The sequence below is a fragment of the Oncorhynchus masou genome, chromosome 1, assembly GCF_036934945.1.
Source record: "Oncorhynchus masou masou isolate Uvic2021 chromosome 1, UVic_Omas_1.1, whole genome shotgun sequence".
In the NCBI taxonomy this organism is placed as follows: Eukaryota; Metazoa; Chordata; class Actinopteri; order Salmoniformes; family Salmonidae; genus Oncorhynchus; species Oncorhynchus masou.
Genome location: NC_088212.1, coordinates 21712535 through 21729159, shown reverse-complemented (window position 1 = coordinate 21729159; position 16625 = coordinate 21712535). Strand labels below are relative to the sequence as shown.

The 16625-nt window shown below is 41.2% G+C and overlaps 1 protein-coding gene across 1 annotated transcript in view; it reads left to right on the top strand.

The window, feature by feature from the left end:
- Positions 1-10497: 10497 nt before the first annotated feature.
- Positions 10498-16625, top strand: part of LOC135532782 (3',5'-cyclic-AMP phosphodiesterase 4D-like) — a 406841-nt gene continuing 400713 nt past the window's right edge. Inside the window, exon 1 of the mRNA XM_064960248.1 lies at positions 10498-10671. The gene's annotated coding sequence lies outside the window, so the exon portion shown is untranslated. The remainder of the gene's footprint in view (positions 10672-16625) is intronic.

Genomic DNA, 16625 nt, shown 5'->3' with positions numbered 1-16625 from the left:
GGGCACTTACAAACAATGGTGCTTTTGAAAACTTTTGGGGACACCCGAGTGGATCTACAGCTCAACGAACAGGCGCGCAGGGCAACGAAGCTGCACAATGAAAAGGTATTGTACTCTTCACCTGCAATTCTCTGAATAAAAATGTCAATTTCAAGGTGACGCAACGCCTGGTTATACTGCGTTTCTGTCTAAATGTATAGTGTCTAGAGCCATGGCATCATAATGATGGTAATAAGAGGTGGATTAATTCGGGTGGGACTGTGTAGGACTTCGCTGAAGGCCCAGGCCCCAGAACCGCGGCACGCTACTGCTAATAAGTATACTCAAAATCATCATGCTTTTATAAACAATACAAAACATACGCATACAAACGACAACATACAGATGCACACAAATATCCACAACATCACCTCTGCCCAGACCCACCTACTCACACCCCCATCTCAAGCACCCACATTACGCTTCACAACATGGCCTTTTTGTTTCTCTCCGTCGCCCACAAACTTTCAACATTCAGATAATAAAGCATTTGACCTGTCCATTGTGTTAAGGATGGAGGATTGGTTGATTTCCATGTTGTAAGTACAGTGGGGCAAAAAAGTATTTAGTCAGCCACCAATTGTGCAAGTTCTCCTACTTAAAAAGATGAGAGAGGCCTGTAATTTTCAAAGGTACACTTCAACTATGACAGACAAAATGAGGAAAAAAATCCAGAAAATCACATTGTAGGATTTTTAATGAATTTATTTGCAAATTATGGTGGAAAATAAGTATTTGGTCACCTACAAACAAGCAAGATTTCTGGCTCTCACAGACCTGTAACTTCTTCTTTAAGAGGCTCCTCTATCCTCCACTCGTTACCTGTATTAATGGCACCTGTTTGAACTTGTTATCAGTATAAAAGACACCTGTCCACAACCTCAAACAGTCACACTCCAAACTCCACTATGGCCAAGACCAGAGAGCTGTCAAAGGACACCAGAAACAAAATTGTAGACCTGCACCAGGCTGGGAAGACTGAATCTGCAATAGGTAAGCAGCTTGGTTTGAAGAAATCAACTGTGGGAGCAATTATTAGGAAATGGAAGACATACAAGACCACTGATAATCTCCCTCGATCTGGGGCTCCACGCAAGATCTCACCCCGTGGGGTCAAAATTATCACAAGATCGGTGAGCAAGAATCCCAGAACCACACGGGGGGACCTAGTGAATGACCTGCAGAGAGCTGGGACCAAAGTAACAAAGCCTACCATCAGTAACACACTACGCCGCCAGGGACTCAAATCCTGCAGTGCCAGACGTGTCCCCCTGCTTAAGCCAGTACATGTCCAGGCCCGTCTGAAGTTTGCTAGAGAGCATTTGGATGATCCAGAAGAAAATTGGGAGAATGTCATAGGGTCAGATGAAACCAAAATATAACTTTTTGGTAAAAACTCAACTCGTCGTGTTTGGAGGACAAACAATGCTGAGTTGCATCCAAAGAACACCATACCTACTGTGAAGCATGGGGTGGAAACATCATGCTTTGGGGCTGTTTTTCTGCAAAGGGACCAGGACGACTGATTCGTGTAAAGGAAAGAATGAATGGGGCCATGTATCGTGAGATTTTGAGTGAAAACCTCCTTCCATCAGCAAGGGCATTGAAGATGAAACGTGGCAGGGTCTTTCAGCATGACAATGATCCCAAACACACCGCCCGGGCAACGAAGGAGTGGCTTCGTAAGAAGCATTTCAAGGTCCTGGAGTGGCCTAGCCAGTCTCCAGATCTCAACCCCATAGAAGATCTTTGGAGGGAGTTGAAAGTCCGTGTTGCCCAGCAACAGCCCCAAAACAGCACTGCTCTAGAGGAGATCTGCATGGAGGAATGGACCAAAATACCAGCAACAGTGTGTGAAAACCTTGTGAAGACCTACAGAAAACATTTGACCTCTGTCATTGCCAACAAAGGATATATAACAAAGTATTGAGATAAACGTTTGTTATTGACCAAATACTTATTTTCCACCATAATTTGCAAATAAATTCATTAAAGATCTTACAATGTGATTTTCTGGATTTTTTTCTAATTTTGTCTGTCATAGTTGAAGTGTACCTATGATGAAAATTACAGGCCTCTCTCATCTTTTTAAGTGGGAGAACTTGCACAATTGGTGGCTGACTAAATACCTTTTTCCCCCACTGTATATGTTTTTTCAACAGGGTTGACGAGAAAAGTATCGTCCAACACATCGGGTGTCTCACTGCATCCTCATATGCCATGTCTTGAAATATATACATGGACATTTACATTGCAATTCGGTGCTCTTTTATTTTGGGAAAAGAGACTGGAAGAGTATACATATCATATGCACATCAAATCATATAAATAATTTACGTTGCAATGTGCAGTAGTCTTCCTGGTGAAGGCCTATGAGATACAATTCTCTCCATGTTCCCTTTCTTAGTCAGCTAGGCTACTTACAAAGTGTGATGATAACCTATTGTGGTAAAAATCTGTCTTTATCGGTGAGATTTCTAGAACTGGCTGAATGTCGGTGTTGTCTTTTCAACACCACGTAATATAATATAGAATATAAATGTAATTCTAAGTCATATACTGGGCCATTGACATCCCAGTGCTGTATATCCATGGCCACTTTCACAGAAAACATTCCTCTATGGAACCATCAATCATAATATAATTTCTGCATTGTCTTTTCTTACCCAGCAACCAAGAAATACCATAGATATTTCCAAGTCTTGCCCCAAACATGCCCTCTGCATCAAGTCAACTGTACTCTTAAGAATTAACCAGAGGTTAGTACAGAATGTCTCATCTGTCATTCTGTATTACAGTTGTTTACTAATTGTTTGTGGCACATTGCTACTTGAATGTGTTGTCACAGTTCAGAGTGTGTCCGCTGCAGGCTAGAAACACGACCCAGATTAAGATGAGAATGAATTTCTCTATTCGGTGGGGGATAGCAGAGATAGCTGCTGAAATAGGCCATGTAAAATATGTAAGCTTTGTATGGATGTGCAACACTAATTCATCATCTCTGATCTTTACATCAGGACAAAATGTCTCTTTTACATAATATTTTAAATGAAATAAACCTACAGACACACACACACACACACACACACACACACACACACACACACACACACACACACACACACACACACACACACACACACACACACACACACACACACACACACACACACAGAGGGAGAGTAGCATGCTGACTTAGTGTTTTGATGTCAATATGTTCTCTCTGAGTAGGATACAGTGTCACAGCCACCACCAAAAGCCACAGAGCCATTTATGTCCCTCCAACCCAGACACTCACTGCCTGCAATGGGAGCCTTAATAATGGCCTATCCCTGGGATGTTGAGCATATCATCTCATCTGTACTACAATAGAAGGACAAAACAATATCTGCATGTTAATCAAAAACAAATGGATTGGTCTGTGAATGTATTATTACTCTGGATTTTTGTATATTTAAGATTTAAAGACCTTAGTTTGAGGGGGGAATATAGAGAATTTAAGGGATCAAATCAAGTAATCTCCCCTCAGACTACCCTCAGACTACCAAATGTGGGCTCTGCCTCTTTCTGCCACTGCTGCTAGGACTGCTACATTCCCTTCATGATTGTGCTGTGTATCATGATGAAGGGAAGTGTAGTTTAAGTAGGGTCAAGGTATTGGGGTTTCTATACAGCAGAGGCAGACAGGGTAGAGGCTTTCTGTTCTAGGAACCAGGCAACCATAACAGCCTCAGAGGGCATGGATGGTCCCCCTTCCCTGTTACATGATGTGCTCCAACAGCCTCTCCCCCGAAGCCTGTCTCTGGAGACCTCACCCTGGGCTGTCTGGGGTGCTGCTCTAACTAGGCCATGATAAGGCTAAACGTGTGAAGTGGCAGGTCACTATGAATCTGTGTAACTCAGCTCGAGAACACACATGAGAACACACGAGAAAACACACACACACACATACACACATGTGCCTGCCCTGGAACATCATATGTCATTCACTGTTTATTTTAAGGCCCACAATGTTCTATGGAAAATACACACAATTGTACAGTTGTGCAGTAGTCTATTACCCAATCATAATGCTGTAACTAGTGTCTCCTCATTTAAAGACACTATTCATTAAGTGGTTAGGATTATTCCGAGTTGACAGTGTTATTATTTTGAGAATGTGATGTCATTGTTTTGCTGTCTTTCATACAAAGGATCAAACAGATATGTTTCTTTGAAAAGTTCAGAGAAGTCAAAGAGAAACTGAAGACAGAAGGAATAGAACACAAGTGGAGCCTTGTTTCAGGTGAGGGGGAGAAAACAAGATGATAATTACATAGCGACAAGGTACTGTGAAATTTGGTTGTGCCATATCACGATGCATGGTGGAACTGGCACCATCACCAATCAGGGAGGCAGAGCCTGGGGAAAACATATGCTCACATCACGCCCCCTGCTTCCATCACCACTGGTTAAAGATGAACTCAGTAATGCTGAATGTCTGCCATGTACGTTTGCGATATTACAACAACAAATCATTACTTTAAACAATGAACAATCTTTTATCCCCTTGTAAATCATTGCACATCATTGCATTGTGTGATAGAACAGTATCTATTGCAAATTTGTTTATCACGATGCTGGATGTTCATCTCCTCTGTTTCATTAACAAAACAAAAACAATAACAAATGTGCTGGTGGTGAACAGTGGCACTGTTTACCATAATGCCAATTCCAGCTTTAAGTATAATATGTTCTTATATATATATATATATATATATATATATATATATATATATATATATATATATATATATATATATACAGTGCCTTGCGAAAGTATTCGGCCCCCTTGAACTTTGCGACCTTTTGCCACATTTCAAGCTTCAAATATAAAGATATAAAACTGTATTTCTTTGTGAAGAATCAACAACAAGTGGGACACAATCATGAAGTGGAACGACATTTATTGGATATTTCAAACTTTAATAACAAATCAAAAACTGAAAAATTGGGCATGCAAAATTATTCAGCCCCCTTAAGTTAATACTTTGTAGCGCCACCTTTTGCTGCGATTACAGCTGTAAGTCGCTTGGGGTATGTCTCTATCAGTTTTGCACATCGAGAGACTGACATTTTTTCCCATTCCTCCTTGCAAAACAATGTTTTCTACAATGTAGAAAATAGTAAAAATAAAGAAAACCCTTGAATGAGTAGGTGTGTCCAAAGTTTTGACTAGTACGGTATATATGCATGTCTTTTATGTGACGACCCGCCCACTCTGTCTGCATTATTCTTTCTCTTTGCTCTTGTTTTCCTTAATAGGTTGTCAGTGGGCGGAGCCGGGAGGGTCGTCAGCGAATAAATGGATAAATGCACCTCTTCCCCATTCATTGAGGAGACCCTCTCCATGCAGACACAAATTTTGGGTGTGGCAATGTTGTGGCAATGTTGTGGCAATGTTGCGGTTGTTTGCATTGGCACCTTTCAACACCCCTCATTATCACATTTATGCATGTAACCACTCACTTACACTACTGATTACAGACTACACACACCATTGTTAATTATATTTAGTTTACTTTAGTTTAATAAATATGTTGCTATTCCTTATCTCCATGTTGTCTACTTGTTTGTTACACATCTTTGAGCCGGTTTGTGACAATTATTATTATAATTTTTCTTTTTTTTCTTAGATTTATGAGGGGGTGCTGCAGCACCCTTAGCACCCCTACTTTCCGCGGCTATGCCCTACACTCTTAGCACCCCTACTTTCCGCGGCTATGCCCTACACTCTTAGCACCCCTACTTTCCGCGGCTATGGCCTACACTCTTAGCACCCCTACTTTCCGCGGCTATGCCCTACACTCTTAGCACCCCTACTTTCCGCAGCTATGCCCTACACTCTTAGCACCCCTACTTTCCGCGGCTATGCCCTACACTCTTAGCACCCCTACTTTCCGCGGCTATGCCCTACACTCTTAGCACCCCTACTTTCCGCGGCTATGCCCTACACTCTTAGCACCCCTACTTTCCGCGGCTATGCCCTACACTCTTAGCACCCCTACTTTCCGCGGCTATGCCCTACACTCTTAGCACCCCTACTTTCCGCGGCTATGCCCTACACTCTTAGCACCCCTACTTTCCGCGGCTATGCCCTACACTCTTAGCACCCCTACTTTCTGCGGCTATGCCCTACACTCTTAGCACCCCTACTTTCTGCGGCTATGCCCTACACTCTTAGACATTTTTTTCTCTAAACGGGTTATTCAACTGTCCCCATAGTACAGTGGTTCCCAAACTTTTTATAGTCCCGTACCACTTCAAACATTCAACCTCCAGCTGCATACCACCTCTAGCACCAGGGTCAGCGCACACTGTGACATAGAGCTCTTATAGAACCAGGGCACAAATAATAATATAATAGTAATCAATAATTGTGCTCTTTATTTAACCATCTTACATATAAAACCTTATTTGTTCATTGAAAATTGTGAATAACTCACCACAGGTTAATCAGAAGGGTGTGCTTGAAAGGATGCACATAACTCTTCAATGTTGGATTATATTGGAGAGAGTCTCAGTCTTAAATAATTTTCCACACACAGCCTGTGCCTGTATTTAGTTTTTATGCCAGTGAGGGCCGAGAATTCACTCTCACATACTTTAGGTACTGTATGTGGTTGCAAAGGGCATCAGTGTCTTCACAGCTCAATTTTCCAAGGCAGGATACTCTGAGCATAGCCAAATCCAGAAATCTGTCAGTGGCTTCTGATTAAATTAAATTTTCACAGAACCACTTGTTGCAATTTCGATGAGGCTCTCTTGTTCAGATATCGGTAAGTGGACTGGAGGGAGGGCATGAAAGGGATAACGAATCCAGTTGTTTGTCATCCGTTTCGGGAAAGTACCTGCGTAATTGTGCACCCAACTCACTCAGGTGCTTCGCTAAATCATATTTGACATTGTCCATAAGCTTGAGTTCATTTGCACACAAAAAATTATATATTGATGGAAAGACCTGTGTGTTGTCCTTGTTAATGCAGACAGAGAAGAGCTCCAACTTCTTAATCATAGCCTCAATTTTGTGTCGCGCATTGAATATAGTTGCAAAGAGTACCTGTAATCCTAGATTCAGATCATTCAGGCGAGAAACAACATCACCCAGATAGGCCAGTCGTGTGAGAAACTCGTCATCATGTAAGCGGTCAGACAAATGAAAACTATGGTCAGTAAAGAAAACTTTAAGCTCGTCTCTCAATTGAAAAAAACGTGTCAATACTTTTCCCCTTGATAACCAGCGCACTTCTGTATGTTGTAAAAGTATTACATGGTCGCTGCTCATAGCGCAGAAAACACATGAGAGTTCAGAGCCTTGCTTTAAGAAAGTTAACCATTTTCACTGTAGTGTCCAAAATGTCTTTCAAGCTGTCAGGAATTCCTTTGGCAGCAAGAGCCTCTTGGTGGATGCTGCAGTGTACCCAAGTGGCATTGGGAGCATCTGCTTGCACGCGTGTTACCACTCCACTATGTCTTCCTGTCATGGCTTTTGCGCCATCAGTACAGATACCAACATGAGCAGCAGCTACGTTTGGCTACATACGGACCATTAGTGGGATTCCCGAGAGAGAGTAATGGTTAATGTGATTGTGAGGTTATTTCGCTGAACACTAGATGGTTTCATTTTATTTTTGGCAGTAAAACGAGGCTACTCAGGCGAGAAAAAAAACTCACCAAAATGTATAGCCCCGTTGGAAAATATAAATGGAGTGTTTTTAAATGTGAATCACATTTCTATTGGCGTACCTCCGATGGCATTGCGCGTACCCCAGTTTGGGAATACCTGCCATAGGAGAACCGTTTTCGGTGCCAGGTAGAAACATTTTTGGTTCGATGTAGAACTCTCTGTGGAAAGGGATCTACATGGAACCAAAAAGGGTTATTCAAATGGTTCTCCTATGGAGACAGCCAAAGAACCCATTTAGGTTTTAGATACCACCTTTTTTTCTAAGAGTGGGCAGCAGTGGCCCTGGGTCTGACTCACACGCCAACAGACACAACCCAGCATTTTCAGCACTGGCTGTACCCAGTATATTATGGAGTGTGGGAAATGGCTGATATACACAGGCCCTGACTACCGTTTAAGAATAAACACAAGTCAATATTTGTGTGTGAGATGTACCAGAGCTAGCATAATGTGTATGTGATTTCAGATAGCATTTTGTTTGTGGTTGTGTTTGTGCACTATGAAACCCTAGGGATTGCAACCAACCGAACATTATGTCTCAAAACGGACAATGTTTAAAGTGTTTAAAGTGTGATATCTTATAATCTATTCTCATCTCTGGATGTTTGTTTGCTTGTGTTTGAGACCACTACATTCCCAGCTTGGCATATCCCCTGTTCTAATCATTGTTTTTTTGTTGTTGAGCATTTTACCATGATGAATATGATGAGATTGCATACATACAGGAGAGGTTATGACAAGGACAATCAGTGATACAGTCATGCACCATGTTTACCAGTAATACTGCACAGCCAGCTGTTTTTCAGTGTGGTCCAACCCATCATTTCACATCTTGTTTTGATTTCACATTTTAATTAATTAATTGTTGCCACTTAGTAAAGTCTAAAGCAATGTTTCTTAAACTATGGGTCAGGACCCAAAGTGGGCCTGTGAGAGGTTGGTTGGGAGTTATTATAAGACATTGAAAATCACACGCTTATTTCTTCTTCTTTTGGGTCGTTTGAGTACAATTTGGTTCACAGGAGGACAGTGCATTTCTCATTCGAGTCTTGAGCTGAAAAAGTTAAAGAAAGCAATCAACTTGTCACTCCTTCCTCCTGTTACTCTGTGGCTGCTGCTGGGTTGGACTCCCATCACATGTGGGGTCACTGTTCCTCTTGACTGAACATTACTGCCCCAGTCCCTCTCGGGGGAAGGAGAGGGTGTGTGTGTGTTTGTGTGTGTGTGTGCGCGTACACGCGCAAGGACACCGAGACACTAAGTGACGATGACAGGCAATGACTTAGCATTACCCAAATGAAGCAACTCTGTGCTGTCTCCCCAGAACAAGCTGATGATTCCATTCCTGCCTTCATCTTATTGTATAATAATGAGAATGAAGAATCAGCATGAGCTTGTCATTTAGTTCATGTCTGTGCTGTGTGGACGGTCTGAATTCATGACAGCAACTGAAGATACAGCAATTGAATGGGAGAGTCAGTTGTCTTGCCGATGATATGGCCGTGTGTGTGTTTATCAGAGGGATGCAGCAGAGTTCAACTCAGCGTTACTAAAGTAATCAGACAACCTAAGATAATATGTACACTGTTCATTCTTCCTGTATGTCTTCTGATCCATAAACCATTGTGGTCAAACGTGCAAAGCTTAATAAGGTCAAATATAAGGATGATTGATCATCTGATTTACTAAACCTATAGAATCAAAAAAGTGAACCTCTGTAACTAGCACTGTAGCTATAAACAAGTAACATGTAACTACAGTACATACAAGCAATATTTGAGTGCCCCAACAGGCTTTACTTTTCTCCACCCTGCAGCCATCTCTGTAATGTTATATAGTATTACTGGTAGTACTACAGCTGTAGCTAGTGAATGAGTATGTGGTACAGCAAAGTAGATTAATAAAAAAAATGACTGAGAATGTGTGTCATACAGTGCAATATCCTCTAACCCTAACCCTAACTCTAACCCTAACCCTAACCCTAACCCTCACCCTAACCCTAACTCTAACCCTAACCCTAACCCTAACCCTAACTCTCCTCTCCTCTCCTCTCCTCCCCTCTCCCACTCTTCTCTTCTCCTCTCACCTCCCTCTCTCCTCCCTTCTCCGTCATCTCTCTTCTACTATCCTCCCCCTCTTCTCTCCTCTCCTCCCCTCCCCTCTCTCCTTCTCCTCTCCTCTCCTCTTCTACCCCTCTCTCTCCCTCCTCATCCCCCTTTCCTTCCCTCTCCTCCCTTTCTCCTCCTCTCCTCCCTCCTCTCCTCTCCTCTCCTCTCCTCCCTCTCCTCTCCCTCTCCTCTCCTCTCCTCTCCTCTCCTCTCCTCTCCTCTCCTCTCCTCTCCTCTCCTCTCCTCTCTTCTCTTCTCTTCTCCTCTCCTCTCCTCTCTCCACTCCTGCTACCCTCTCATTTTCATAAATACTTTTAATTCTCTTCTCATTTTACACTTCTATCCCACCCTCTTCCCTACCCTGTCCGACACTACTCTCTTTCACTGTGACATCCTCCTCTTCTCTCATTCTCTGTTCCTTTCCTGTCTTCACTCATTCTCTGTTCCTTCCATGCTGGGAATTTCAAAGGGGAGGAGGGGTTAGGGACTGAAGCGTAGTGAATCGGAGGAGCCGTGGGATTGGCTGAGAGGCGGTTACTTTCTCAGCTCATTGGCTGAGAGTCTGAGAACTCTCTGAGTTGAGTTCCATCGTTGTTCCAGGCAGCATAAGCAGTGTGGGACTGCTCTGGTTAACGACCAACTGCTCAGGAGAACAGAAGCACAGAGTGGACACTTTTCTGTTTGTTTTGGGGTTTTTAGATTGCCAATTTCACAGTGAGGAAAATACATCGTGATGCAGCCAGCTGCAGAGTGACTTGCTCTATCACTCCCTCTCACTTCCTCTCCAAAGGAAAAAAAGTACGTTGCTGTTTTGCCTTTTCTCTTTCCTCTTCCTCGTTCCCAAAGTGATGTATAGATGCAGGCTGCCCATGTTGTGAGAGGGACAACTAGTGATTTGGAAACTACGCAATCATGTGCAATTCCTATCAATATTGATGTGCCATCTGTGATTGTGTTCTTGTGTGTGAGGTTGTGTGTATGTTTGTGTGTGTGTGTGCACGTGCGTTCGTCCGTGTGGAAAGGACATATAGAATGCAGGTACTCTAGGGAAGGAAGAGGTGCAGTGCGACTTCACATTGACCAAGCTCATCAGCAAACTAATCACTGCATCGAATTGCATTGACAGAGTAGCTGAAGGTCTCCCTCCCAAAATCTCCTGATGTGACTTTCAGGCTGCAGGATGGCAAACACTATTAAAAAGTGTGTTGCAGTTTTACTTTTATCCAGATAAACAGAAATGGACAGAGTTCTGTTTTGATTTAAAACACTTTGATATTTTCCAGAGATGGAATTTCTTTAACGCAAACATCACCACCATGTTGTTAGTAATACATTAATACAGCTTACGGTCTAATAATGACTTTGGTGTTTATTCCTGTGTTAACTTCAGGTCACTTATACAGCAGGGTTTTCGGAAAGAGCTAGTGTTTTTATCATTTTTCCTCAGTGTGTGTGTGTGTATATATAAATGTGTGTGTGTGTGTGTGTGTGTGTGTGTGTGTGTGTGTGTGTGTGTGTGTGTGTGTGTGTGTGTGTGAGAGAGAGAGAGAGAGAGAGTTCCCCTTATTAAACTGAGCCATGTGTATGGAGTGATTTCAGTGCCGACATAAATTGTATTTGAATGACGTCATTTTGAACTTGTATTAGGAATTTGAATGTAATATTTTAGATTTTTTTATGTACAAATTTAATAATTGAATTCATAAATTGAACTTGTATTTCATGATTTGAAATTGAATTGATTGAATATTGCATTCAGCTTAAAAGTTATATTTCTATTTAATTGAATATTCCAATTGAATATTTATATATTCAGTTTCAATATTGGAGATATTGCATTCATTTTCTGTTTGTCAAGTTTACAAACTGTAATTTCAAGTTAATCAAAGTTTCATATTCAAACTCTCAGATGCTTTCAGATTCTGTTTCCCTCTATGATGATCAGAGGCTGCGTTAAGGCATTGGCATGCTTCAGTCCGGCTGGCACCGAGCCGAACTTGGCTAGCCAAAAACCAAACGAGTGTGCTTGCATGGAGTCTTAGCTTTCAGGAATTTGCGTAATTTTACATCTAACTAAGACGTTTGGTGCAATATTTTTTAATAAACGAAATTGCATGGAAACGAGTCGTCTTTCATTGAATGACAAAAAATACTTTATTGACAAATTCCTACTGTTGACCAATCACCGACGAAGGGGTGTAGACTTCGGTTCCGAACTTTGGCTTGTCTCCAGAAAAAAATGTATGTGCCTGAACACCCAGAAAAACCCTCACCGACGTCCAAAACGAACAAAAACATCACAAAATGTCATCATAATATATGCACAAACTCTACCAAACTGTTTCGGCTGGGAAGCTTGCCAATTTGGCCCACATAAAAAATATAGTTGAATAGCCCTGTCATAGCCCTTCTAAGGATAGCCGTTCCACTTCCTGTTTAATCTTGCTCTTGTGACTGACTGGGTTCGAACCAGGTCTCCCACATGTCACAAGACTGTGGTAGTAGAGCTGGGACGATAGACCGAAAATGATCGATACCGACCATACTTATAGCAGGCATTCTGCTAATATCGTTCATATACAATAAGTAGCCTATAGAAGAGAAAAGTTTGAAATTTAATAATTTTGCTAATATGGCTGACTGTTAATGGGACCATCAAACCAGTAATGGTAATTTAAAGGATTATACCAAAAACTGTGGTGCACATTAATGTTATAAACTTATCGTTCTATTTATCGTTATTGCATCAATTCAGGCAATTTATTGCAATATGGATTTTTTGTCCATATCACCCTGCTCTTTGTGTTAGCCCACTTAGCTAAAACCAACCTATATAGATGAGTTCAGGAAGTTCATGTAAGGGATGACACGTTGCTTGCTTAACGAGTACAGGTTCCCCCTGATTAACCCAGTCATGTTAACCTTATAATGACTAACCTTGCCAGAGACTTGAAACTAACACGTCTAACACAATCTAAAACATGTCAAACTAACACGTCTTCAGGTCTCAGGCAAAGTTCTCATCACATAAGCATGGATCACCAAACCACACTCTTTTGATAAATAACCTTCCTGGATCTTGAAGACTAGTATTAGTGTAGCAGATGGGGATCTGTGAAACTCACTCCTCAGCCTGAAGGTCGCCCCTTTCGCAAACTAAAGAAGGCCTTTTTTTAAAGGAAGATGGGTCGGAATGCTTCAGGAGGGCGATCACGTGAGTTTTGGAGGCAGAAGTGCATATAAGTCTGCATATTATTCATGTATTATCCACAACATGGTGGTGATGTCTGTGTTAAATAAATTCCAGCTCGGGAAAAGAGGAAAGTGTTTTGATTCAAAACAGAACTGTCCGTTTCTGTTCATCTGGATAAAAGTAAAACTGCAACACACTTTTTAATAGTGTTTGCCATCCTGCAGCCTGAAAGTCACATCAGGAGATTTTGGGAGGGAGACCTTCAGCTACTCTGTCAATGCAATTCGATGCAGTGATTAGTTTGCTGATGAGCTTGGTCAATGTGAAGTCGCACTGCACTTCTTCCTTCCCTAGAGTACCTGCATTCTATATGTCCTTTCCACATGGACATACGCACGTGTACATAGACGTGTTCATTTCAAGTCTCTGGCAAGGTTAGTCATTATATGTGTCTGACTGGGTTAAGGCTATGTTAGCCTGTTGAGCTAAAGCCTAGTCATTGGTCCTGTGACTTGGAATGATCTCTTCAAGGAGGCCAAAAGGGTGACCATGCTCATGTGATGAGTAACTTCTCTGAGACCTGAAATGTTGCATTGTCTGGTGCACAGAAGACCTATGTTAGAACCCCCATCACTCAAACTAGCACGTCTTCAGGTCTCAGGCAAGGTTGCTCATCACATGAAAGGATCACCAAACCACTTCTGTTGCACTCTCATTAAATTGGGTGCTATATTCTTTGAACTGTATTCTTATGTGGGCCAAATTGTGGTTTTGTGACACTCCCTTCTAACACGGCCTGAGTTTTAGCGTAGGACTTGCCTCGTTAGCTATTAAGTACTATCAACAAGGCAGATCCTACAGGCCCTAGTTTTGTCACACTTGGACTACTGTTCAGTCGTGCTGTCAGGTGTCACAAAGAGGGACCTCGGAAAATTACAATTGGCTCAGAAAAGGGCAGCACGGCTGGCTCTTAAATGTACATGGAGAGCTAACATTAATAATATGCATGTAAATCACTCATGGCTCAAAGTGAAGGATAGATTGAATTCATCACTACTTGTTTTCGTAAGAAGTGTTGACATGCTGAATGCACCGAGGTGTCTGTCTAAACTACTAGAACACTGCTTTATTATGGACAGACTTCTTCCCATCGTAGCTACTGTTGTATCAACATATTTTGACCATGACAGTTTAGTCACCTCAACTTGCTCAATTTCCACATTATTTGTTTGAAGATTTAGTTGAGGTTTAGGGTTTAATGAATGAATTATCCCAAATACAATGCTTTCAGTGTTTGAAATATTTAGGACTAACTTATTTCTTGCCACCCATTCTGCCACTGGCTTTACGCAAAGCCAGTGGCATGTCATTAGTAAAGATTGAAAAAAGTAAGGGGCCTAGACAGCTACCCAGGTGAATTCCTGATTCTACCTAGATTATGTTAGAGAGGCTTCCATTAACCTCTCTAGGGTATGTGCGACGCTAGCGTCCCACCTGTCCAACATCCAGTGAGATTGCAGAGTAACAAATTCAAATACAGAAATACTCATTATAATAATTCAAAAAATATACAACTGTTTTACATAGGTTTAAAGATTAACTTCTTGTGAATCCAACCACTGTGTCAGATTTAAAAAATGCTTTATGGTGAAAGCATACCCTACGATTATTTGAGAACATAGCCCAGCAGACAAATCATTACAAACAGTAACCAGCCAAGTAGAAGAGTTACACAAGTCAGAAATAGAGATAAAATGAATAACAACCGGACAATAACATTGTCAATATAAAAGGTTAACAGGTCTCAAGCATTAAAAAGCTCTGTGACACGGCAGGGTCCATTCATTCAGACTGCTCTTACTCCCTCATTTTTCAGAATACAAGCCTGAATCAATTTCCAAAGACTGTTGACATCTACTGGAAGGCATAGGAACTGGAATTTGAGTTCTAAGTCAATGGATACTGTAATGGCATTGAATAGAAAACTACAACAACAACAAAAAATCCTCCTTCCTGAATGGATTTTTCTCAGGTTTACGCCTGCCAAATCAATTCTGTTATACTCACAGACACAATTGTAAAAGTTTTGGAAACTTTAGAGTGTTTTCTATCCAAATCTACCAATTATGAATCTGCTATCTTCTGGGTCTGAGTAGAAGGCAGTTTAATTTGGGCACGCTTTTCATTCAAAATTCCAAATACTGCCCACAACCCTAGAGAAGTTAAAGAACACCCTCTGTGTTCTGTTAGACAGGTAACTATTTATCGACAGTACAGCAGTGGGGGTAACCCATCAGTTTTTTCAGAAGCAGGCTGTGACCGATAATGTCAAAATCAGCACTGAAGTCTAACAAAACAGCTCTTACAATCTTTTTATCATCAATTTCTCTCAGCCAATCGTCAGTCATTTGTTCAATGCCATCTGATTCAATAAATTATGGAGATGAGTTTGCCTATTTGCCCAAAATGTCATTTAAGTTGCTTCGAAGCTTTTACTGTTATTCTTTATATAATTTTTACTTTTCTTCATAGTATAGTATCTTTCTTTTTATTCAGTTTAGTCATGTGATTTCTCCATTTGCAGTACATTTGCCAATATATTGTGCAGTCAGACTTATTTGCCATTCCTTTTGCCTCATCCCACTCAACCATACAATTTTGACAGTCATTTTCTTAATGTGTCCATGCTTATTTGTAACTGGAATAATCAATTTAATAAATGTTTCAAGTGCAGCATCTGGTTGTTCCTCATTACACACCACAGACCAACAAATATTCTTTACATCAACAACATAGGAATCACTACAAAACGTGTTGTATGGCCTCTGAAACACTATATTAGGCTGCTATATTGTGATCACTACAGCTGATGGATTTGGATACCGCTTTAAAGATAATGTCTGCAGCATTAGTAAAGATGTGATCAATACATGTTGATGATTCCATTTCTGTGCTGTTTGTAACTACCCTGGTAGGTTGACTGATAACCTGAACCAGGTTGCAGGCACTGGTTACAATTTGAAGCTTTTTCTTGAGTGGGCAGCTTGATGAAAACCAGTAAATATTTAAATCACCCAGAAAATATACCTCTCTGTTGATATCACATATATTATCAAGCATGTTATCTAGATAATGACTCTCAGCACTTGGTGGTCTATTGCTGCTTCCTACAAGAATGGGCTTTAGGCGAGGCAGATGAACCTGTAGCCATATTACTTCAACAGTATTTAACATGAGATCCTCTCTAAGCTTTACATGAATGTGTTTCTGAATATAAACAGCAACAACTCCACCATTGACATTTCTGTGTTTTCTGTTGATGTTATAACCATGTATTGCACCCACTGCATCATCGAAGGTATTATCTAACACAATTTCTGTTGGCACTGAAATCGCTCCATACATGTGGAGCAGAGCAATGCCCAGTATTGACCCTACTTTCATCGCATGGAGAAACAGCTCAGCAGCTATATTCTGTAATTACTCCCTGGAATTACATGGGTGCTTGTTGAATAAGTATGCTTACATAGTAAATTATTGCCTCGATTGTCTTGCTTGC